Genomic DNA, 26,455 nt, shown 5'->3' on the forward strand with positions numbered 1-26,455 from the left:
GAGAAATTCTACAAAGTTCTAGAAAAATTATATGTCTACATTTAGACTACTGCAACATGTCTCAAATACCGGGGGTGCCCCCCAAAAATGTGTATACGTGACTTGTATTCATCTTTTTATTATCGATATATATTGAGTATTGAAATTTTAATACAACTTTTTTCTTTTTTAAAATGTGTATACATTGTTTGGCACCCTCTGTATATATCCTAAATATTTCATGTTCATGTGTGTACACACACACACACTCTCCAGATTACAAAGAAAATTCATGCGTCTAACACTTCACCCTCTCACCCTTGACATTGCAAAATCACGTAACTATTTTTCATCGGAATGCATAAAATGAGGAATAAGTAAAAGAAAGATATTTCTATCAACTGCATATTACATGGAGAAGAATGTCAGGCATTCTGCCACTGGTTATAAATACAGAGCAGCCAAGGACATTTATTGTGGAAGGAGCATTTATTATGTGTCTGTATCACTAGAGGTGCTTTGCTTTGGAACATAGTGTCCAAAGTACATTTCTATTCTGCCTTTCAGATGATTGCATTCTAAAGAGTAATTCAAATGGACTTTTGGGGAAGTAGTAAAAATAAATACAATAATCCTCAGACAAGCAATGCATATATTGGCTGTTTGATTAGTATTCCAGAGTGTCTTTGAAAAATCAGCATTTGATAAAGACACAGAGTGATAATATTTTCTTAACTGGATAATTTACAAAATGCCTTTATCTGCGTCTTCACTGGACTCTCACAACCCTCCTATATGGTATGTGGTAGTTATTTGTTCCTATGTTAAGGATGAATAAAAGTTGTTATTATTGAGTGATTACATATCAGGAGAATGTTACAGAAAGGTACAGGGGCTATTACTAGGATTGTAAGACTGATAAACCAAATGTCAGGATAAGAAAAATTATGTATAAACTCTGTATATACCGCATGAGTATGGACCATTTTTACATTAATACCTAAGAGGCATTAACTGAAATGAATCAAATGCCTAGGACTGTGCCACTTTGGAACTTGATTTCTCTCTCTTTTTTTGCATGTACTTCTGCATGGGAACTTTGTTTCTTTGGGTTTGGTTAAGTATATGAAAGAGGAAGATGAACGGGGAACAAACTAATCATGAGGCTGTAATAATATTTCTTCCTCTCCTTCCTCCAAATGATTACCTCCCATCTTTGAAGAAAAAAGAAAAATTCCCTTTTACTAAGGCTCTTGCTTTGACAAAGAGATAAAGAAAAGTAAGATATTATCAGCTTCTCAACTTATGACTTTAAAAGTCACACTGGATAATTTCCGTGGCATTATTTGGGGAACTATTAATTCAATTAATTGCCGTTAGTGGAAGTCACGTGGTTGGAATTTCAGCCAATACTTGAAATATCATGCTCTAATTTGAGGCTATTTTAAAAACAGCAATAATAACAAATGATGGGTTATAATTTACTTTTGGGATTTAGATAATTTCCATTCCAACAATTCACTGTTTCCCATACAAAGAACTTCTTTTTATTAAAAATAAATACCCTCTTGGATGACATTAGAAAGTTTCCCCATGACCCAATTGCTATATTCTAGATTCCCCAATTTAAAATAAACTAGATCCCCCTTTACATTATTAATAAAATCAGATCGCTAAGTTTGTTTAAAATATACCAAACAAAAGGTAACATTAGGTAATCATTATATGCGATCCTATATTATTTAATATTAGAAGTAAATTATACTAACTGTTGTAGGCTAGGTTCGAAAAGTACCATTGTCTAAAAATAAATACGCGTGGTATATTCCCACTAATTTTATATATTGATAGAATATTCCTGGCTCTAAAACTCAGACGGAGCCTAAGTTAGTTTGAATTTTATTCTAAGAACAGTATGAAGTCACTTGGGACATTTAAACAGAGGAGTGATATAATCTGATTTACGCTTTGCAAGATGGTTCAAATTGGTGCTGATGTGTGGAGCATGGTTTACGGTGGGGAGAAGAATGGCAGCCAAGGAAAAACCGGATGAGTGGCTCAGCCTCGATTTGGACAACTTAAAACTGACACTCGGTGTAAATAATTGGGAGACAACAGTCAGTGTCTGGGACTGTAAAAAACTGCTAGATTTAAAGACATGGCATTTGATCACAAGCTCCCGCCAGCCGTCTTACAGGAATACAGATCTTATCTCTAGTGTTGCCAGATTTGTTGACTTGAGAGATGTAAAATCTTTTGTCAAATGTTGGCAACCAACTCAAAAGTCATTTTAAAAAACACTTTGAGAGTGAAGCAGAGCATGCCTTTGGGTTGGATTTAACCAAAAGGGTCACTAGTTTGCCACCTCAGGGGTGAATTTTGGGGCATCTTCCCCTTTTCTTTAGAGGAAGATTGAAAGCCATTCTTTGGAACTTTTTCAGTGACACAGCTGTGTTCTGCCCCTGGGGTGTGCGGTGTGTTGTTTCAGATTGCTGCTCTGCGTGTTTCCTGTTAGCGGCTTCTCCACGCTCTGTAGTGAATTACAGACTGGGCCCCCCTGTCCCCTAATGCTGAATGGGCGACAGTCATAGACAGAGATAGAACAGAATATGGGTCCCTTTCCGTTTTCGTTATTTTCCATTCCTCCCTACCAGGTGCGGGATTAGGCCCTAGAGTTTACAAGGCAATAATTTATATCAGTAAGCTATAAAGAGAACAGTTCATAAGCATGTTTTTGTTGGCTTTCTAGTCAAAGCTAAATAACCCTCTGTGCCCTTGCTGTTGGAAGAGAAGGCCAGAGAATGAGTGTCAGCGAAGACAGGGAAGTTATGTGAGAAGAATGAAGCAACATTGATTTTATTTCTGGCTTTTATGTAAACCAGAGCCTAAGATCTCAATCTTCTGAAAGATCTGACAGTCTAGAACTAACTTATGAATTATGTGTGAACTGAGGTAAGCTATGCCTCACTCATCTCTGTCTGTGAGTGCCTAACATAGCATTCGATCTGACAGTTCAGGGGCTCAAAAACGTGTACCGACTAAATTGTATTTCCCAAACAACCCAACTGCTGGCTGATGGTGACCAAATGTGTTTCAGTGGTAGCTATCTACTTTGGAGGTAAATATTTCCTTGTTTTTGAAATCACAGTCTTTGCATCTATTTAAACAAACAAAAAATATTGTTTCTGATTATGTGTATTAGGAAAGAAACAAAGTGATGGGAATAACCAGTGTAGGTCACCAGATGGATGGTCAAGAAAGGCTACCTGAAGTCCCAGGGGTCCTCTCATCTTCTCGCTTACCCCACTTCTAGTTACTAAGGGAATCCTGTCAGTGCTAATTTCCACATGTTTAGCTCAGATGTGCTTCTCTTTATTCCTGTCCCAGTTACCAGGCTTAGACAAGCCACCCTGTCTTGCCCAGGATACTTCAATAGATGGTCATTTGGTCTCCTTGATCTCACTTTCCCTGCAATCCACTTTCCATATAGAAATTAGAATGATCTATGTGAAATAGAAACCAGGTCGTGCCTTTCCCCTGTTCAAAACACAAGCAAAGGTTTTATATCACAAATTGAACAAACCCCAAATTCCTTAATTGTCCTCAAGGCTGTGTGGCTAGTTAGGTTATTAACCTGAAACTCTCTGCCCTCATGTTCTACTGTTATATTTCTTCATCACGTGGTCTGGCCACCTGGCTGTTTCTTAAATATGCTCAGCCCATTCCTGGCTCTGAACTTGGCATTCGCTATTCCCTTGTCCAGACCACTCTTCCCCAAGACATTTCACGTCTCATTCCCCGTCATTCAAATGGCTGCTCAGTTTGTACTTCCTCCAAGGACTTTTTCTTGACCCCTCCATCTGGTGATCTGCACTGGTTATGCATCACTTTGCTTCTTTCCCGATACACATCACAATCAGAAACAATAGTTTTCATGTGTTTACTTATTAATTCTCTTTTTCCCAAGTAGGATGTTAGCGCCTTGAATATACAGGGACCTTGTGTGTCTTGGTCCCTGATGTGCCTGGTATGAAGGAGATTCTGACAAATAATGTATTGAACCGAATGGATTTGATTGCAATGATCTTGGTTAAGATTCATAACTGAAAAAAAACAAACACCAAACTCAAATTGTTTTAGCAGCCAGCAGTATTTATTGAGCATCTACCATATGTGGAGAGTTAACACTGACTATTTTGAAAGCTAGAAGAGAAATATAAAACCCAGTACAACCCTCATGTTTTTATAATTCTAACACAATTTGTACATCAAACATACCATAAAACCCTAAGTCTTATAAAGTAGGCAAAAATAGAATAGGCAAGGACAAACAATTATTCATAAAATAAAAGAAATCAAACTTATTTGGCATTCGATGCAGAATATTTCCTTATTCTTTAAAGGAGAATAACTCTCTGTTCAACCATTTGGAAATTTAAAAATAAAAATACTTTCAATGAACAGATCAGCTGTTTTCATTTGTCTTTCAGGTAAGTAATATAAAATTATACAATTTTCTTTTGTTTCCCCTCCTCAAACATCAATCCTGATATATGTATTTTTTAAATTAAAGTTTATTGGGGTGACAATTGTTAGTAAAGTTACATAGATTTCAGGTGTACAATTCTGTATTACATCATCTATAAATCTCATTGTGTGCTCACCACCCAGAGTCAGTTCTCCTTCCATCACCACATATTTGACCTCATTTACCCTCATCTACCACCCCCATCCCCCTGACCCTCTGGTAACCACTAAAGTATTGTCTGTGTCTATGAGATGTTGTTTTTTTATTTGTTTGTCTTGTTCCTTTGTTGTTTTCGGTTTTATATCCCACATGTCAGTGAAATCGTATGGTTCTTGACTTTTTCTGTCTGACTTATTTCGCTTAGTATAATAATCTCAAGATCTGATATTTTTGTCTTTTGTTAAGTAACTGTACTGATTCAGCTGCCCACCGTGAGGCAGCTGTATTACGATGAAAGAACTGAAAGTGCGTAATGACTTAGGGGTTCTCTAGTTGCCTATCAGAAATGCTTACTTTGGTTCAAAGTTATGTTTTCATTATAAATCTTCTGCTTTTTGCACCCGAAGCTAGATCGTTTTAGGTTATTAGTCTAAAAGATAGATCACTTGTACTGTATTTCATTTCAACATATTTTCTTAACTCCCACTCTTGTTCTCTGCATAGTGTCCACAGTTTTTCAAGTCAATTTGGTTAGAAATAGTCATAAGCCATCAAACAAGCACTAAAAATAATCTTTCCAGCATGTGTTTTCTATTGAAGACTACTGCTATTTATCAATCATTTTAATTCTTCATAAAACTTTAATACTTCTGTATGAATATTTTTCTCCAGTGTAGATATATGATTTTAATAGAAGTGCCAATAAGAGAAATATTATCAGATAGACGTAAAAAAATAACTTATCTTGATTTTTCAAATTGCGTAGGAATTATTAGGCTAAATATAAAAGGAAGTGGCGACAGATAAGAAAGAAGGAGGAACGAACACTCATGCTTCAAATTGTGTTTTCCTTTGCCGTGGGTGTCTTAGATTGTGTATTTTAGGAAACAAAAACGAAGGTTTCCATCCCACCGTGGGGAAGATCCTATGCTGGAACATAAATTTGGAACATCATGCATTTTAATGAAGCAGTGACTCTTAGCATTCATCATGGGAGGTAATTGGACTGCGGAATCTAATCAAGAAATTTACGACACAGAAACAATCTTGGAGGATTTTATGTAGACTTTGCTCTCACAGTTTTGGTGTGTGGGGATGTCTCCAATTTTGCTTGGCATTTCACCGTTAACTGCAGGAATAAAGAGGAACACAGGAGGTGTCACACTCCCCACAAAATCCTAAGGATGGCACAACCTGCACTATTGTCAACTAAGAATGAATCCCACCATGGTTCCTTCATTCATTGAGTTCCAAAGTCCGGCTCCAAAATCACTGATCATCGCCCAGATAACCATTCCAAACTATTTAATGCCTCATTCTGTCCCTTCCCAAACCTTCCTTCTATTTCTCTGGAAATGAAAATCTACCATAAGGAAATTTCTGGGAAACCTTCAGGCCCTAGAGCGGAAATGAGCATTTCTTTTGCTTTCCGTTGCCATCTGTAGACAATTTCTCCTCCCTCCACTGCCAAAATCTGCAGATTCTGTGCAGCACATGTCATCAGATTATGTCACTTGCTCTATTTCCTTATTGCCACCATCTACCTATCAGCTTTCAGGTCATGCTGCCTTTATTGCCTGAAGGTTTGAGAAACTGACTTGACTCTTTTCCGCCACTATTCTTATATCAATTTTTGTGACTTCAGTGTCTCTGTGGATGATTCATCCAACACCTCGGCTTTTCACATTCTAGGCTTTCACCCGTGGCCGGCTTTCCCCACATTCCACCTCAGTCACTTGCCTACATGGTGCCACCCCAGACGTCCCGCCTCTGATACCATTCCTAGCACCGCAGATGACATCTTTAAAACTGCTCCCTGAATACACCACCAATACATTTCCACCTCATTTTCTCAGACGATCCCATGCCCCAAATTCGTGTGTTTTTTTTTCTCATTGAGATCTCTGTTGACTATAATTGTTTCACAATTTATAATGCATCTCGTGTCTTCTTTTCCCTCCTTACCTGCCATGGTCCAAAGCTATCGTCACAAAGTATCAGAATTTTACTTGCTCTTTGCTTCCTCCATTGTGAAAGCATGTGAAAAAAGGCCCCAAATATATTTAAAGTCAATTATTTACCAACTACCTACCTGCACTACAGCATGTAAACATTACTGGAGAAAGTTTTAAATCTGTGCTGGCACTTGTAATTTAAATTCCTGATCTCAAAATTCTGTGAGGCACAGCACTTTTATTGAGTTTACTAATTCTCCACAATAAATATTTTAACTTTCCTTACTCTGAAACCCTTTTCCCTCCTCCACACGTTCAGTTAATCCCCTAACCTAATACGTAACTATATTAGAAACAATCTAGTTAAACACGATTAGAAGATACCAGGGAGAAAAGTTCTCATCTTTCCATCAGCAAATCTGCCACCCATCTGAAGGTGAATCCATGGTTTTTGCTTTCCCTCCCATGAAAGTAACACTTGCTTCTATGAGAAGGCAGCCCCTACCTTTCCCACCACATTCAATATTCAATGCCACCTTAGCTGCTCTGGTATCTCTGCAATCACTACTCTCTCCGTGATTCTAAATGTATTTTTCTTGATTGACTTCTTTGCATGTGCATAAAATGTGGTTTAATACCTCACATCTTAAAGACAACAGCAACAGCTGTGACTTCCAGCTGTGACTTGATTTCTCTGAACCCTTCCGGAGTCAAACACACGCAAGTGTTGCCTGGCTCGCTGTTTCCACTCATCATTTTCTCTTCAATCCAGTGAGCTCTCCCACCCAACTCCTTTGTCAAGTTAGGACTGCCCTTCTTCGTGCTGAGAACAATGGCTGATTTGTCCTTTTCAGTAATAGTCAGCACAGTTGAGCCCTCTGCCTTCACGGAACACTGTTTTTTAAAAAATTTATTAAAATACAATTCATATGACAGACAGTTCACCCATTTAAAGTATAGGAGCCGCACAAACATTACCATAATCAATGTTAGGAAAGTTTTATAACCCCCTAAAGAAACCCTATATCCAATCACTCCCGATGACCCACCTCCCTTCCCCCCACGCCACCCCTCAACCTGTGACCAGTTAGGCCATCATTTATTCATCTAATTTCTTTCCATATAGATTTGATTATTCGGGATATTTCATATAAATGGAATCATACAACATGTAGTCTTTTGTAGCTGGCTTCTTTCACTTAACATAGTGTTTTCAAGGTTCATTTATGTTATAGGATTTCATTATTTCATTCCCTTTTGCTGATGAATAATATTCCATTGTATAATATAACACATTTATTAATCCATTCAGTGGTTAGTGGACTGTTACGAGCAATATTGCTATGAATATTCATGTGCAAGTCTTGTATGTTTTCATTTCTCTTGGGTACATAGGAGTGGAATTGCTTAACACGTGGCAACTCTATGTTTAGCATTTTGAGAACCTGCCAGGCTCTTTTCCAAAGTGGCTGCACCATTTTACTTTCACAAGCAGTTTATGAGGATTTCAGTTTCTCCACATTCTCATGGACTCTTGTTTTCCCTTATTTTGATTGCAGCCATCCTAGTGGGTGTGAAGCGGTATCTCCTTGTGGTTTTGCTGTGCACTTTTCTGATGGCTAATCTATTGTTTTTGTGACAGAGAATCCCCCCAATATTTCTCCTGCCTTGCCTGCTGCCCTTTCTGAGTCTCGCTGCTGATTGATCCTTTTTCTACCCAAACTCTAAATGTTGGAATGTCGTGGTTCTATCAGTACTCTCTCCCTTGGTGAGTTCCTCTAGTCCCATGTATTTAAATACAATTTACATTCTGATTACTGCTACGTTTTCATTTTTAACACTGGCTTTTTTTTTTTTTTTACCTACTTGTCTTCTTTTTATTCAATTTGTACCTTAAATTTATTATTTCCAAAATATAATTCATTATATTAGCATCCTCCAAATCCAGTTATTTTCCATTTCATTAAATTATGTGGCATCACGCTCCATTCAGTCATCCAGGATCCAGGCCTAGAAGCCATCCACAATTCCTCTCCTTTCCTTACCACCAGTGACCAACCTGACAACCTCACATTCAAAATGCCATCCAGATATGCCCACTTCTTTGCTACCAGCCTATTTCCCTTCACAACACATGAAGGCAGTAGATACCTAACTTGCTTCCTTATTTCTATTCTTGCCACATGTACAATTTATTCTCTAAACAGAAGCCACTACAGGCTTTCTAAAACTTAAATTAGATCCTATTACATTTTAGGAGGCAGTGACCTTGGGTTGTACTTAGTGTTTAATTGGTTCTTGACCAAGGATATGGGAGAATGTGTAACATATGTGGAAACTGATGTTGATTGATTCAGGAGCCCGAAGGTACTAGAATCCTCGATCTATTTTGGTAACACTGGAGAAAGTGGACACCGTATTGATAATATTGGATGGTGTATACTTGGGGGACAGATCGGGGAGAGGGATTATTTTTCAATCTGTGTCGTTATGCACCTGTGTTCCTTGGGACAGTCAAGTGCAAATATCACATCTTAGAATAAATTACTCACTGCGCTCCTCTGTGGCTTTATTAAATGATTAGATCAAATGCTGAAGTAAGAAGTGATAGAATTGAATAAAGAGAAGAATCAAATAAATGACTCAGTCTGTTAATTTGGATAAGTTGCTGGCCACCTGGGCTGCAGTTGACTCACCTGGGAAGCCGGCGATGCATCAGGTATTCTCTGGAGCTAGCTCTAAAATTAAAGTTGTCTCCAGCGATGTCTGATTTTTCTAAAAACCAAGTTATATAAGACCTTTAACTGGAAGTATGTGACTGCTACTGCCAGGAAATCTTTGGCATTTTAAATGCAACTATTTTTTGGTACTTAGGAAAGCTGCCAGAGAGTGAATAAACATTACAGAAACTTTTTCTGTTTATTACCAGAGTAAATACAATAAAAGGAGAAGTGACTTTTATTCTTCCTACCAACTAATGAACTAGCTCCTTGACTTTGTCTTGTAGAAAGTGATAACCTTATAGACAAATGATCTACTGAGTTTGTGCACAGTTATGATTAGTGGTTCAAGATAAATGTTCCCATCACCCCAAGTCTGTGCTAATAAGTAAAGCTTCAAACACAAGGAACTGAGTTGACACTAGATACTCAGTTCACATTATAAGTCATTGGCTTTCAGCACTGATATTTCGAGGTTAATCAAACTTCAGTGGAGTGAGGAAAACAGGAGCATGATGCTGAAGGGCCTAGAGAAAAAGAGGGAAAGCAAACTGAAAACAATCTGTTGACACAAGGATAAAAGTCCTGAATCTTTGACCTGTTAAGGAAAATGGATATATATTGGTAATTTTGAGTATAGTATGTGAAAAAAAAAAGGACAGTTGTTTAAAATTGGTAAAAGCACACGTCTAAATAATTCTGGTGGCAGTTGTTGCTATGTCTGGGTTGTTAGTCACTTTTATTCGTACCGGCCCGTGTGGTCTTAGCATGTTCCTGTCTGCAGACATCAAAGAAGAAATTAATGGATTTCTGGGTACAGGTATACCTCGTTTTACCAGACTTTGCTTTTTTCACTGTTCCTCACAGGTGTGTTTTTTACACATTGAAGGCGAGACCCTCCACCAGCAAAAAGATTATGACTCGCCTTATTGCAGTACTTGTTTTATTGGGGTGGTTTGGAGCCCAACCCACAGTATCTCTGAGGTGTGGCCGCATAAAACTGTATAGAGTTCTGATAGACCAGTGAGGAAAAAGGTGTTTATACCCTTTGGACCACCCCTGCTCACCGAAGGAATCTGCTTTCCACCCACTGTAATCGTTTCGAGTTGTAAATGGTCACCCATGTTGAGCTTCTCCGATTTCCGGAAGGTAGTGGAACGAGTGTCGCCGTGAGACAATCTCACACCAAAAGAAATACTTTCCCTTCCCCTCTTATTTGTTGTTTATACTTTATTGAGAAATAATTTAAATATAATATACTACCCATATGGAAAGTACACAGTTTGCTAAGTTTTGCTATATGTGTAAGCCTTTGAAACGGTCATAATCAAGATGGTGAACATTTTTCCCACCTTCGGAAGTTTCCTGGTGTCCCTTAGTCATCTATTTTTTTCTCCATCCCCATCCTCAGGCAACCACTAATGTGCTTCCTGTCACTGCAGATTTCTGTTCTTTTTCTAGAATTTTATGTAGATGGCATCATACACTATTTAGCCTTCTTTTGTCAGGCGTCTTTCACTTATTAAAATGACTGTGAGATTTATCCATGCTGTTAGGTGTATCGATAGTTTCTTGTTTCGGTTTTATTGCTGAAGTATACCATTGTATGACTATACCATTCACCTGGTAATGGATGCTTGGTTTCTTTCTAGTTTGGGGCGATTATAAATAAAGCTGCCATGAGCATTTATATACAAGTCTTTGTTGATACATATGCTTTCACTTCTCTTAGGTAAATACCCAGGAGTGGGATGGTAGAGTCATAGGGTAAATGGATGTTTAGCTTTGCAAGAACATGTGAAGCTGTTGTCCTGCAGCCTTGTGAACACTCAGTATTATCAGATTTTATTATTATTAATTATTATTATTGTTTTAACAATTCTAATAGTGGTAGCTCATTGTAGCTTTAATTTACATATCCTTGAAGACTTATGGCGAGCATCTTTCATATGCTTATTAGTCACTTATATACATTCTTTTGAACAATATTTATTCAAATCGCCTCCTCCTTTTTAAATTGCTTTGGCTTTTTCTTTGAGTTATAAGAGTTTTTATTTCTGGATAAAAGTCCTTTGTCTGATGAGTGCTTTGCAGATAATTTCTTCTAGTTTGTAGTGTTTTGCCTAGAGCAAAAGTATTTTAATTTGGTGAAGACCAAGTCTTCAGTTATTTTTTCCTTTCATGTTGTATATACCTATATATTTTTGTTTTCTAGGTAAGAAAAATTTGCCTTTCCCCAAATTGCAACTATTTACTTTTGTTTTCCTCCAGCTTTATACTTCTGTATTTTACTTTTAGAAATGTGATCCACTGTGACTTAATATTTATATGCATATGAGATAAGGACGTATGTTCATTTTCTTTTTATACAGACATGCAATTGATATAGCACCATACATGAAAAAGAGTTTCCTTTGTCCATTGAATTGTCTTAGCGCCTTTGTTGAAAATCAGTTGAACATATATGTGTGGATTACTTTAGACAATCTGTTCTGTTCCGCTGATTTATATACCTATTTTTTCACTAGTACCAAACTCTCTTAATGACTACACCTTTATAATAAATCTAACATTGTTCTTATTTTTTTAATTGCTTTGGTTATTCTAGTTTGTTTGCATTTCCATATGCATTTTAGAATCAGCTTGTCAAGTTGTTACAAAAATCGAATTGCATTTAATCTGTAGGTCAGTCAATTATAATCTTAATGACATTGAGTTTTCCAGCCATTAACATGGTATCTTGTCTATTTAGTTGAATGTTCTTTAGTTTCAGTTAACAAGATTTGCAGTGTTAGTGTAAAGTCTTTATTTTTGTTACATTTATTCATAGCTGTTTTAAGTTTTTGATGCCGTGATTAAATGCATATTTTGAAATTCCATTTTTTCAAGTTTTGCTGCTATTATGTGAGGATCCAATTGAGTTTTATGTTAACATTATATCCTACAACCTTGTTAAACTAAGTAGTTCTAATAGTAGTTTTGTAAATGCCATGAATAGAATATATCTAGTTAAATAATCATATCAGCTGTAAAAAGGACAGTTTGAGCTGATATTTCTGCCTTTTGTTTTTCTTTAGTGACTGATTGCAGTGGCTTACACCCCCACTACAGTGTTGAACCAAAGCGTAAGTAGACGTCTTTGATTTATTCATGATTCCAGGGAGAAATGGTTCAGAATTTCACTATTATATCTGATTAGGAGGTTTGAGCTAAGAAATTCAATTTTTTAATAAGCATGGGGTATTCCAGTTTTCTATTTCTTCTTGCATGCAATTTCAAGATACCTGTCTGTTTCATATAAATTGTTGTGACCGGCCAGTTTTAAACTAGAAATGCATAATAAGGACACACAACCAGACTACCTGGTATGAGTCCGGCTCTGTCACTCATCAGCAGCATGAACTTGAACGAGTCTCTGAACTCAGTTTTCTCATCTGTTAAATGGAGGAGGCAGTAATTCCTGCCTTGTAGGTTTGTTGTGAGGTTTACATGCGCCCGCGTGCTTAGGTGGATGCTGGACATACGGTTGGTCATGGCTCTAAAAGTGGTAGCTTTTATTGCTGGCCTGGTTCTTAGTATTGTTAAGATGATTATTAGACTGAATTGTAAATACAACACCCTGTTGTCACTATGACACTTTCTGTTTCTCTGGTGCATCGTTCGTTACCTATACAGTCACCCGGGAGGATGAATAATTGGAAGAATGTCATTTTATCTCTAACACACAAACACAAAACACACACGTATACACACAATCCATGGAAAATTCCATTGCTGTGGTTCGTCCTCCACAATTGGACTCTGTTCTGATCCCATGAAGTGTATTTCTCAAGCTCCTCTGTCCTCTAATGAAAACTAACTGTAATTGCAAAGATAAAGTTTAGTGACTGAAACTATGTTTTGAATTGAAGTTCTGCCCTTTAATCAGACATCACACCTCAGAGGATTTAGTTTCCAGTATTTGCTTCTGATTTTCTAGTTAAAGATTCCAGCTCCAGAAATTTTTTTTCTAAAACAATGTCGGATGGTCATTGTCCATTGTCTTCACCTTACTTTTTTTGTGTGTCTCATTTCTTTCATGTTTTCTTACATGGGTACCAATATTTAAAGGTCATTTCATTAAAATGAATCCTTTAGTTTTATGGGGGATGAGAAGCAACTTGCTTTACGTTAGTGGTTATACACATACTGTACTCAGTGCACTGTACTAGACATCATGCGGAATTCGTGTAAGTCCAAATCAGGGCCATGGACTTTGGGGAGTTCACAGTATGAAATAGATTTTACATCGAGTGAGAGTTGCAAGTGGTATTTAACGGTTGAGAACAGGGAGAGAAACAGCCTATGCTACGGAGTTTGAGAAGATCAGTTATGTTCCTTTTCCTGCTGATTTAGGGACCAGTTGAGAAAGAAGCACAGCATATGGACAGATGGAGATAAATGTCAGCTTTGTTCCTGGTAAATCAACCCAGAGGGTGTGGCTTTAGGACTGCAGGTGAATGAAGCCGTGACTAGTCCATGCCTCTTGTACATGCCTGTTCACAAGTCGTGCCATCCTTGGTCCCAGAGCAATGCTGCTACAGCCTGCCTTTGCTGGGAAACAGGCTGCGGAGAACTTCTAGCTTAAGGCTTCACTGGTAGATTCGATGCCAGGACACAGAGTGAGGGGAAAGGGGGACGTGGTGGGGGAAGAAGGCAACACGGAAGGTGGTCGGCACATTGCTACCTGGTCCAAGCTTTGCAGGAAACCCTCATGAACACAGGTCACCTTCTGCAGTCTTCCATGAACAACTGGAACTCAGAGGAGTGGGCTGGGTACAGAGGACAGGGAATTGATTTGCTGGCTCCTTAAGTCACTCCTGTTTTTTACTGGGCAGTTTTCACATGGGGTATTGTCCCTAGTGAGTTGTGTTGTCCGGCTTTCGGGCAACTTCAGAACCTTTCTCATCTCTGCCCTTGGAGTCTTCTCCAGAACATTGACGTCTGGCTGGCCAGTCTTTTAGGGAGGACAGTAAGTCCTCACTTACGTACTATCTTTTGGGATAGGGCGCTTTTTTGTGGACTCATTGGCCATAGCTTACAGCTCCCGTTCTTCTTAACTTTTAAATTATGTGCCCAGAACTAAAGCATAAGACATATGTCTGAATGTGCCTAATATTTTCTTTCTTGGCTGTGTAGAGACTAACATGATGTGTTATTCCCCGCAAGGTTTCTATCATATCCACACTGGACTCCAGTTCTTTCTTATAAATTAGAATTAAATTCAAAGAAGTAAATCCATTTTTAGTTGTCTCTGCTATTTAGTGACTAAAAGCCCGTTAGTAAGAAGGAATAATAATTTATCAGGTACTCTTTCACCAAAGAGATGTTCAGGTAGTTGAATTCCCATAACACGACTTGGTCTTACCCCTGAAACACTTCAACAAGAGCTTCTAGAAAGGATTGTATGAATCTTTCATCTTAACCTAATTAATTCTGTGGGGAAATGGGCTTTCAAGGACACTGAATGACTGGAGGCAGAAGAAAACTGGGCAGTGAGGAATTCTGCTTTCTCCCTGGAATAAAATACGAAAGTGTTAACACTGAGTTTGGCTCTAGAATCAGGTGAACATTTTCTCCTAAGGTCATAAAATATGGGTTTAAATTCTATCCGAATGGAGATTAAAAACTTTGAAAATAAAAGGGCTGAGGCACAATGAATGAAGCTAAATCTTTTCAGATCTAGGAGGTCTCTTTCCTGTGCATCCACCGATGTTTCAGTATCATCTCGACCTTAGGTGATACATGCAGTGTTGGCTCCTGTGATGTGCCAATCCTTCACCTCAGATATGACGGATTGAAAAATGTTATTAAGTAAAATAGAAACTCTCTTCCATTGCTGTTGTGTGAGTGTGCAAGTGTGTGTGTGTGTGTGTGTGTGTGTGTGTGTGTGTACTCACACATGTGCTTGGGCATGTCAGTCTTTTGGTGCCAATAAATAACTCACGTAAAAAGATGCAGTTGGTAATGGAAGGGACACTGGCGGGAAGACCTCTCACCTCCCATCGTGGTTTATTGTGGAAAGATGTTTAGGAAGCTAAAGGAAGAAATGGTGCTCTTTGGATGCTAGAGTGGAGAGAAGACAGTCTGTGGAGGAAATGATTAGCTTGTGAATGTTATGTGCGGGATGTGTTCACGGTTCCCCATCTCTACTCAGTCAGGTCCATGAATAAAGCATGGAGTTGAAAGAAAGATAAGCCAAGCATCGTTGCTTGTATTCTTCTTAACCAGGCCCATCAAGCAAAGTGATGAGTCCCCTGTGTCTCAGATGGAGAACTGTCCCAGCAGTACCTGGGAGGTGACACAGAGGATGGTAAATGTCCCCAGGGCCCCATCCATGTCAGGAGCCCAGTGCGAGTTGGATTTTAGGGAAACTTTATCCCACACTGTTGATCAAAGCTTAGCCATCAGGTCACCCAGACAAGGCCAGAAAAATTCTTCCATGCTTGGTGTTTATGGTGGTTTTGTAGAATAAAATGTTCAGATTATGGATATGGTATATTATATTCACATAAAGATTTAAAGTTCTGCATAAAGTTGTCTGTGTCTATAACTATATGAAATCCCTGTATTTATCTCGATAAGAAAACTCCTGAAGTGTATACCATGAACTGGGTTGGTATTGGGAGACAGGTGAGTGTAATAAGAACATTAACATTGCAAGCGAGCTGTACTGTCATCTAATTGCATGTTTGCCATTCTTGCGTTTTTCTTGTGAGTCAATATTTTCAACATTACACGGATATGTCGAAGATGCTTTATGTAAATTGTCAGTGTTTGGCTTTTCAAAATGTAATATTAGTCATCCTTTAAAAATAATTCTTGATATTTAGTTTTTGGTATTCATAATTGGCCTTTGGAATTTTAAATGGGAAATAGTGCAGTGGTAAATATGTATCTATATAAAGCCCTTGAGAAATTAGAGTTCAAAATTAAAGATCCTTATGTTAAAAGTTAATGATGGTTCTAGTGCCCACAAAGCTAAAGAGCTAAATAATTTTAGACAAATTCTCTTGCGTCTTTTTTTCTCTGTTTCCTTGCCTGTAGTGGCATAGGCTTCTATCTGAAACTCGAAGTACACTATTCCTGTATATATCATGCTTTGGTTTCACATGAAGAGAATGTCCTTGTCTTTCCATAGCTCGTGCTTGAGAAGAGTGCCCACATGTCCACGTTTGCCTGGGGTAGCCTTAGTGTGTGTCCGTTATTCCAGAATCATTATCAGCAAAGGCCTTCACAGGCAGAATGTCTCAGTGTGAACGATAAAATGCGTGGCTGCCTTGTGCTTCAGCCACGCCATCCAGGGGAGTCATTTGGACCTTTACCTTCATCCAGGACTCTTGATCCAAGAGTTGCAAGAGGAAAAGAGAGACTTATAAATGTGGAGAATACATTTAAATTTATCACATAGTTTCATACAAGAATATATAGCAAGTTATCCCCAATTGTATTAAAAACAGAGAGAAGTTGAAAACCTGATCATGAACTTAAGAGTCTATCAAAAAATATATTTTCTGCTTTCTCACTCGAGCCGCTAGAATCTCCTGTGTGACCCTGCTTTTCCCCAATGATGAGAAACCATATAATGTGAATTCTAGCCCTTCATATTTTGGTGTCTAAATCTGTTCTTCAGAGGGCAGGCAACTCATTCTAAATTTGTGAAATAAAAAACACAATGTGGGCCTAGAGTATTTTCTTGGGAGAAAGCAAACCTTTCTGAGCATGGTGATAAAGGAGCCCATTTTGATGGTTCCATTGTCCACGCTCTGAACTATAACAACAACAAATATTGTTACGAGCAAATGACACAAGCTTGATCTATACAAGGGTATAAATATTTAATGATGCTTGAGAGGAACCAGTAATATAAAGTGGGTGGGAGAAAAGTCATACACACTAACAAGAGCTAATTGTTTACTGGATTACCAAAAAGACAGCTGTGTGTAACACGCAGTGCCTGGACGAACGACCACCAACATGGTCAGTGGGTGGACGCGAGGGAGACTTGACCAGGGTACTTAACAAACTCAGTCTCAGGACTGCCCAGAGAAAGAGGTATCACGTCAGATTATTTTGAGTCTCTGCAGAGAAGTAGGCTTCCTGGGAGCTGGACAGCTGAGTAAAGACATTAGTGGGGGTTTCTGGGCACAGGGTCTTCCTTATTTTCACAGAATATGACATAGTGTACTGAGTATTTTTTGGCTCATGATTGCAGTATCTATCAGATTTCTGCAATATTTTCGACTGAGGCAAAGGTTACTTAAATTCTGTTGCACCAAAAAAATTTTCAGATGTGGCAAGACGTCATGTTCTTTTCATTTTATTTTTTCAGTTTTTATTAATTTCAGGTGTACAAAGCACTGTAATAGTTAGACATTTACCCCCCCTCACAAGGTGATACCCCCCCATCTGCTACCCCTCTGACAGCTTATATAGCTGTTACAGTTCCACTGACTCTCTCCTTACGCTGTACTGTGCGTCCTGTGACCATATATATTTACTGATAAGTCCAGTACCCACCTGGCACCCTCCACCGTCTTTACAACATTGTTGATTATATTCCCCACACTGTATTTTATATCCCTGTGACTATATCCCTACCCCCCACCCATCTAGCAACCATCAGTTTTTTTCCTATCTCTCTGAGTCTATTTCTGTTTTGTTTGCTTGTTTAGTCTGTGCTTTGGATTCCACATATAAGTGAGATCATACGGTATTTGTCTCTCTCCATCTGACTTACTGACCGTTCATGGTATGCGGTGTGATCCCGTCCTGAACTCTGCAGCCAGAGGAAGCTGACTGAGACAGGCCGCTTCTCACCCTGCTCTGAGGGACCCATTCTGTCCAAAAATTTTCAGCACTAAGATCCAAATAAATAGGGATCTTAATATAATTTTGGAATAGGTACTCCTTGGTCATTGTTGAGGAAGAATAGCCCATCTGAAAGGGTATACTTTTTTCTCTCTTCTTATCCTTGCATAGTCTCCATAAAAATATCATGGTTTAACCTGCATTGCCATTTTTTCCACTGTACCGAAAAGTTTCTTGTTCGTTAAGATTAGATGAAATTACAGTTTTTCATTACTGGGATACTTATTCCAAAACCATTTAAACATACAGTTAAATGATTTCTCTGTCAAAATGGTAGTACCATTTTTAGAGTAATACTTTTTACTGAATTATCTTTTTAAAAGTATTTGATTTACATTTTATGTAGGTATATTATAATTTTTCTGCACATTACTTTTTTTCTCTATCTTAGTGGACCCATTCTCTCACATTGTGGGTCTTTCTTATATAATTTCTAGGATAGGATCTAAGTTTGATGATCTGACTATTTGATTCTGAAATAAAATTACTCATCCTCCTAAAGTTAAGAAAATTGGTTGTTGCAATTATCCAACAAGACGAGGAAAGAAATTGTATTAATTTTCAGGTTGCCCCATAAATCATTGCGTAAAGAAGTACTTAGAAGGTGAAACAGATTTATCTAATGCTCAATCATGTCATTTTCCAGCAGATAGAGCTTTTCATTTTAAATTCTAAGCAGTTTCGTTCTCCCAAATTAAACTTCACCTTTGGACATATGGGTCTTTGCCCTAAAGCACAACTGATTACAGCAAATACTTAGTAGGAGTAATGTTAGAAGTCAGAGTGTTTATTACCTTGATCAGATAACCCACCATAACTGATTTCATGGTACTCTTAACGATAGTCAGTTTCAGACCTTCACCATCTGATTAATAGAGATGATTTTATTCTCTAATGGCTATGTAATATAACACAAACTTCGCAGATAGCTTCAAAAAATACAATTTTTTTTTTGCTACTTTAACATGTATTATGATGGGGTCAAGAAAACTAGAATACTAGAGTCACAGCCGTGATATCTGATTATAATAATTTATTTCATTAAAAACTATTGCTTTTGAAGGGATGCAGACTGTAAAAAATGACAGATTGGTGCATAACTTCGCTACTTATTCTTCTGTGTTCGGATCATCCTGGATATTTATCTTAACACGCTTAAATTCAATATTTGACCATTTAATGCAATTAACATATTATTAATTAGTATTTGTTTATGCTGCATTTAAAAAAAATGATTCCTTTTTATTGTCAAAGACAAATATTACCTGTTTTAGTTTTCCTTTTTAATCTCCTCACCATGCCTATTTTATAAGTAGGACCAACACAAATATAAATGCATAAATGTGAAGCTGTCTGTTTAAAATCGTAGGAAATACGTCATTTCAAAAAGCACAATTAAACCTTGCTATCCCACAGATGTCTAACCCAATTCCTTATGTTTGGCAAAAATGCACTGTGTGCAGACAAATATCCAGGGCACCCATAGTAGCTCACTCTTAATAGTCAAGGTTTCTATCAATAATCAGAAGTTTTTAATCAGATACAAATTTCTTTCTTTTAGAAATGACACAATAATCCTATGTTAGCAAAACTAAATGATATGGTCTTATCAATCACTGAAATTTTTAGTTCATGTTTATGTAGGTTGTATATTTACTTCAAAGTTTAGTGGTTGTATGTTTAGTTTTCTATTCTGCTTGAATTTTTATTTAAATCCAAGAAAAAAATTGGGAAAATATTATATATACATACATATATATATATATATATATATATATATATATATATATATATATATATATAAAATAAATATCCTTGATCTGAAAATTGCCTCAAAGTTAATAGATAAAATGATAAACACACCAATAAAAGTGAGTAAAGGATATGAATTGACAATTCATAGAAGATGTGAAATTGCCCACAAAAGAGATGAGAAAATGATCTACAGGTATACAAATACGCAGAAATCAAAGGACGTATGGATAACTTTTTGACTGTGTAGATCTATATGGCTTTTGATTTTTTTAATCATTTAATCATATTAACCCAGCAGGGTGTTTTCAGACAACCAGATCTCATACCACTAGTGAGTTGCAAATTTGTACGAACTTTTGGAGGAAAATTTGCTATATTGTAAAAATATTTTTAAGTTTCGTAAAACAATTTTTACAGTTAGAAGTTTATCCTCACACTTTAATTAGGGATATTTGCAAAGTTTTAACTACAAGGATGTTCCTAAACTACTGGAAGCATTTTAAATAGCCTAAAAGTGGAGATTGGTTAAATACGTCATTATGTATCTAATCTACAGCTAATAAACTAGTACAATAGAAGCATGTCTAATAGTATGCAAATATATTCATGATATAAAATTTAAAAAGTTACTAGCCATTCTATTATATCATTTTATTTTTATATAATGAGAGCCTTGTCTCTTTCTCCCTCTTTACAGTATATATGCATACACACATGATCACACACACACACTCTATCCCTTATGCTGGACTGCACACACCCTCACCCCTGACAGGACTTAAGCTAAAAGATTAATAGTGATAATATTATTAAGAGTGATTATAAACAGTGATTTTAAATTCTTCATTTTTGCTCCTTTATATTTTCCATAGTTTCTATATTGTTCATCTATATAATAGAATAATGTTCTGAGATGTTAAAAAGGTGCATCCTGTAAAAATTTCCTTGTTATCAATTACCCACCTGCACTATTCACACTACATTAATAACGTTTTATATAGACTAATGTCAGAGGAAAGCAAATGTAGCCCAGAAAAATGAAATAACGTTTTGTTTGCATTTTTAAAAATTGATGATAGAAATAACTAAGCAAAACTTTCATTTTCAAGATCCAGCTTTGCTGAAAAAGAAAACACACGAAAACAAGGTGGAAAAAAATCAGAAAAGTTTATATGTTCCGAAAGACTCGATTTTGTGGTTAGAGTAATATTAAAATGGCCGCTCTTTTTACATCCTCTTGCACTGAGCTTTTGCATGTTCTTTGAAGAGAACGCAGCAGAGATGGCACATGGGAACTCTGGGCCTCTGCCTCGAGTGGCCACGGGCACTTATCTCTCAGAGAAGACTCCTGCTTCTTCCATGAAACAAGCCAGGTTGGCTTCTGCGGGGCGGAGGGAGTGATTGGCTGGAGCAGGGGCAGCAAGTCACCACAGACAGTTCACCGGCAGCTGACCCACCCACTGGTCACAGATGCGTGAACAAGCCAAAACTGGAGAAAAAAAAATCAGCTCAGCCAAGCCTGACTGAGAGAAACTGTGATAGTAAGTACGTCTTGTGTTGTGTGGCTGATGCTTTGTGCTGCTTACGTAGCGCTATGCTGGCAATAGGTAACTCAATCAAATTTAGAGCCCTGAATTTATAACACAGAGAGTAAGGAAGAACACAGGGCATGCGTGCTGTCATAGGAGTTTTCACAGCAGTGAATGATGACAGCTCCCTGAGAAATCACAGCTCGGGCCCTCAGGCACCTCTGATTCAGTCTCTGCTGCTCAAAGTGTTGTGCAAACCAGAGTCATGAGCTTCACTCAGAAGCTGTGAGAAATACAGACTCTCAGACCCCAGCCTACACCCACTGGATCAGATCTGCATTGTAAATGTTTGTTCCCAGGATTAATTACGAGGATTAAATGAGATAATGTGGTATGCGTAGCTCTGGGATAAAATACAATCTGTGTGCTGCGTCTTGATGTCCAGTGGGAAAGGCAGTCTCACGCTCAGTCTTTCAAGCCCCACTTAAGAATGGGCCTTGGACCTGGAAGACTTCCTCACAAGAGACAAAGCCCCCACAGCCCGTGCTGGGCTGACTGCTTTGTGGGGAGCCATTTTGCCGTAATCCAGACTCACTGTAATTCTTGGTTCTGCTTAAGCGTGTGCATCAAGGGACAACTAGCCAAACCCACTACTATATCTGTCCCCTGTAGGGCGGGTTGGGGCCCTCCTGTGGCAGCATAGGAACCTGTGTGCAGGCCAGCTGGCTTCTGGGAGGTACAGCTGGCCGCTGTGGGGCGGCACCCACCACCGAAGCTGCTCTTGCTGTGTCTCTTCTCTGACGAGGAAAGGCTTGTTCCATCCTGTGCTTGTGCTGTGTTTTCCAGGGCCACTCCCAAACCAAGATGCAGAGGGTGGCGGTCATGTTCTGACTTCTGCTCTAGGCTACAGGCCACAGATACCAGTTGCTTGAAAACTTTCTACGTTGAAGTCCTGGCCTCCAGAAGCTCAGAATCCGACCTTATACACAAGGGCTTTGCAGCTGTCATTAGTTAGGAGGAGGTCACACTGGGGTTGAATGGCTCTTGGGCCAATATCACTGCTGTCCTTGTAAAAGGGAGAAACTTGGGCACAGACACACACAGAGGCTGCCATGTGAACATAAGGAAGAGATCAGGGTGATATGTCTACAAAGCAAGGAATTCCAAAGATTGCCAGCAGACCACCAGAAGCTGCAAGAGAGATGTGGAACAGACTCTCTGTCACAGCCCTCAGAAGGAACCAACCCTGCAGACTCTTTGATCTCGGACTTCCGGCCTCCAGAACTGTGAGCCAATAGATGTCTGTTGTTTAAGCCACCCAGCCCCAGCCAATGAATGCACGGGGCTCAACTGGAACGTCTGTTTTCCTTGAGCCAGAGAATCCTTTTATTTTTGAGAATATTTCTGGTTCCTTTTCTTCCATATGCAAGCCTTGTTTAAAAGTCTTTGTGGATCTTGGAGCACAGAAGAGATGGTAGCTTTAATCACTCATATTATGCTTTTTATAAAACCCTCGCGAGATCTGATGCCATGAATTCCCTTAGGTAAAAAGGGTTTTGGTTCTGATTCTAATATTTCCTCAAGGTTGGCATTCGATTAGAATTTCAATCTACATATTTTCAGTGTAATTGTTACATGATACTGGATTACAGAGGAATAATTACCACTTTAATACTTCATTTTACTCCCTCGTAAACCTCATTCCAGCAGTAAAATGAATGCTGGGTGGGGTCAAGCCATTCTTCCTGCGCTGTCTTAACTCCTACTGACACCCTGGTCTCAGCGTCATGGAGACCTGACGTTAATAGCCTTTCAGCTCTATCAAACTGGGAACTTCACCTTCTTAAAATGCGGTTGCCATGGAAACAGCAGAGTTCTGGGATTTTTGTTTGCGGGAAGGTATCCGAAGACTCGGTGCCAATGTCGGAGCGCACAGCGTGGCATATCAGCACGTGCTGTTTTTAAATTAAAGAGGGGCTGAGAAGAAAATGGCACCTAAGTGTTTTCACTGCACCTGCCAGGGAACTCTCGTTTAATCCTCGTGCTATATTTGAGTTACTTACTTATACCTACCCTTTGCTCCCCAAATTGATTTAGACAGCTTGAGTCCTTGAAGTTGTCACCAGACAGTCGGACAAGTATATAAAACAGGTGTCCACCACTTCTAATCACGTGCTCTGACCTGGGAGTTAAATGGGTTTTTCTCTAGCGGGGCCATAGCTGCACTCGTCTGTATTCTCATCCCAGTGCCGCGCCCTGAGGCAAAGCCCCACTTGTCTTGCTCCTGCTTTCTCCCCGACAGAAGGACTGAGCCCTCCCCACCTGTCACGTGGCCCTCTCTCACCTGTTACGTATTGAAGCACCTAGAACACAGCCACAAGCCCTGCACGGGACCTGTGGGGGGTTGTCAGGATTTGGAGGTGACATCCCAGGGAACTGAATTTCTATCTCCACCTCACCCTGACCTTGAGTTAGTTCAAACAAAAGAGATGATGTATTGTAATAACAATGGCTGCTTTGAATGGTTATTCATAATGAAAAAAAAAAACTTGTCCCCGGGCTTCAGTTAAAATAGGTTTCTGTTCATGGTTCCTTCTGTTGACCTAAAGGTGTGTTACAAAAGATGCTACTAGAAAGCTATCAGCCATGTACGTACTATGAGTGACTTTTCTTAGAGCTCCTCTAGACCGCAGGTAGTGACAGAGGGACCCATAGCGCGGTGGAGCCACACAAATCCGGGGTCCAGTCATGGCTCTGCTCTAAGGTTTCCATGGTAACTGAATTTTCATGTGGGGTAGAATGGTTAGTTACGGGAAGGGTCACTAATAGAAGAACTAAACATAACAGCTGAAGTAAGTCATTTAACCTCTCGGTTCACCTCTGATCCCCTGGCTAAGAACCTTAGCATATAACAGCTACTCAATGAGTAGCCGCTAATGATGGATTCATTCAAAGCGTCAATTTATTCTTCTATCAAAAGGTGATAAGCTGTGCCACAGAATTTTTTTTTAAGGTTAGCAATAATACATAATAAGATAGCCCAGCATATTGTTGATGTTCAATAAATAGCACCATTTATTTTCCAACGAGACAGTGGGTTCCTTGAAAGTAGCAACCATTAATTATTTGGATGCATATCTCCAAGCCCTAGAACAGTGCCTGGCTCATGGTAGGCACTTAGTATTTCTTGAACAAGCATCTAAACAAGTCTAGGTGAGGGCACCCAACCCTGCATGTCTCCAGTGTTTGCTCCCTGAGCACAGAAGCTAGTTCAGGTCTGAGCACACAACCCACGTTTGGCATGAGTGCCTTTTCACAGTGTTTCATTATAACCAGAACTAACTGGAAAGAAAACCTTCCTCATGTTTTGATATAAAGCTCTGGTGATAGAGGGTTGGTGCTACTTACAGCCATGGTTTCAGACTCAAGTAGGCAGGCAGGGCCTTAGAAGCTGACGCTAAGAGACAGAGAGGAGTAATGCTCGGAAAATAACGAGACAGTGAGAGGAAAAGAGCTGTCCTTGCGCCCGGCCATGCATGAGGCTGACTCTACCCCGGGCCCTTGCCGTGGGTGGTTTATGTGAATGCGAGGAGAATAGTGCATCTTCATGTGGGATGGGAGAGATGTTCAACTGGGAAAACGAGCAGGAGGAGGCACGGACCCCTTGATCTCTTACCATCCCATGGAAACAGGCGTGGCGGCTGCGGTGCTGGACGCTGAACCGTGGAAACAGCCCTGCGTGGAGCACAGACAGGAAAGGCTCAGGCGCCTCCGCAACAGAACGAGATGCCAGCTTTGTAGGGTCTGAGAAGCTAGCTGCTGGCATCTGGCAGCTTTGCGGGGAGTTTGCATTTGGGCTGGAGAGAAAGAATCCCTCCCCTTCGACACCCAGCGGAAGTCTGCATTTGTGCACAGCCCCTCCCGCTGACTGAGCTTCTGGGTCCTAGAATGGACTCTCCTGCTGTTTCTTCACAAGGAGCTAAGAGTCCCCCCCCCCCTTTTTTTTGCGTAAGTTAGTTAAAGGTGGATGCTTTGTCACTTACAACTAAAGGAGTCTTGACTAACAGGGCTTAGTTTATGCCAAGACTGCTAGACTCTGAGCATAATGCAAGTGTGGTCTGAGGCTGTGTCATTCGTGGGTGCATCTCAAGCCCTGAGCCCAGGTCCTGGCATTTAGTGGGCACGAATGAATGAAGGTGGGATGCATGATTTAACAAAGTTCATGTGACATATCACTTCGTCTTCACGGTAACAGTTATAATCTTCATTTCTATTCAGCAAGCAGGCTGAGAGAAGTTAAGATGTATGGCTGAAAAGTGCTAGGGGTAGGGTAAAGTCCAGCTCTGACTGTCGGATTCTCTCTCAGTTACCATTCCTCTCCTCACTGCGTGAAAAGTGGTTTGTAAGTTGCCAAGAGGTAGCAGAATCCCGTTCCCAGGAAGGGAGAGTTGAGTTACTTGTACTCTGGTAACTCCCGGCTCTGTTGGATGCTACGAACAAAAAGGCTTCTATCTTATGCCTCCTGGCATCTGCCTTCTGCAGAGAGAGGTATGTAATTTCTGTGAGACTAAGAAGTCTTTTCTCCCCAATGGACAAAAGCTTAAGAGAAAGAAGAGTTCAGGTTAGGAACCTGTTGTGACTTTCCTATTTCCATGACTCTTTTTCATAAAAGTAATAGTGGAGAGCATAGCAGATGGATGTGAGTGGATTTCTAGTTCAGCCCTATGGGTTCTTTCCTCTAGCCCCTTCTTTCTGGCACATGGGATGTGCAGAGACCAATAGGGAGCAAAGGTTTTCTCTTCTGCTTTCCTCATTCCCCCTCCAAAACAGTGGGGGGGGGGGCCTTTCTGGACACAACATCACTTTCCAATTCTTTCCTATTCCCTTGTAACCACAGTATCTCTGGGAAACAAACCAGTC

Source organism: Rhinolophus sinicus, chromosome 7 (assembly GCF_057876585.1).
Source record: "Rhinolophus sinicus isolate RSI-liver-muscle chromosome 7, RSI-T2T, whole genome shotgun sequence".
Taxonomy (NCBI): Eukaryota; Metazoa; Chordata; class Mammalia; order Chiroptera; family Rhinolophidae; genus Rhinolophus; species Rhinolophus sinicus.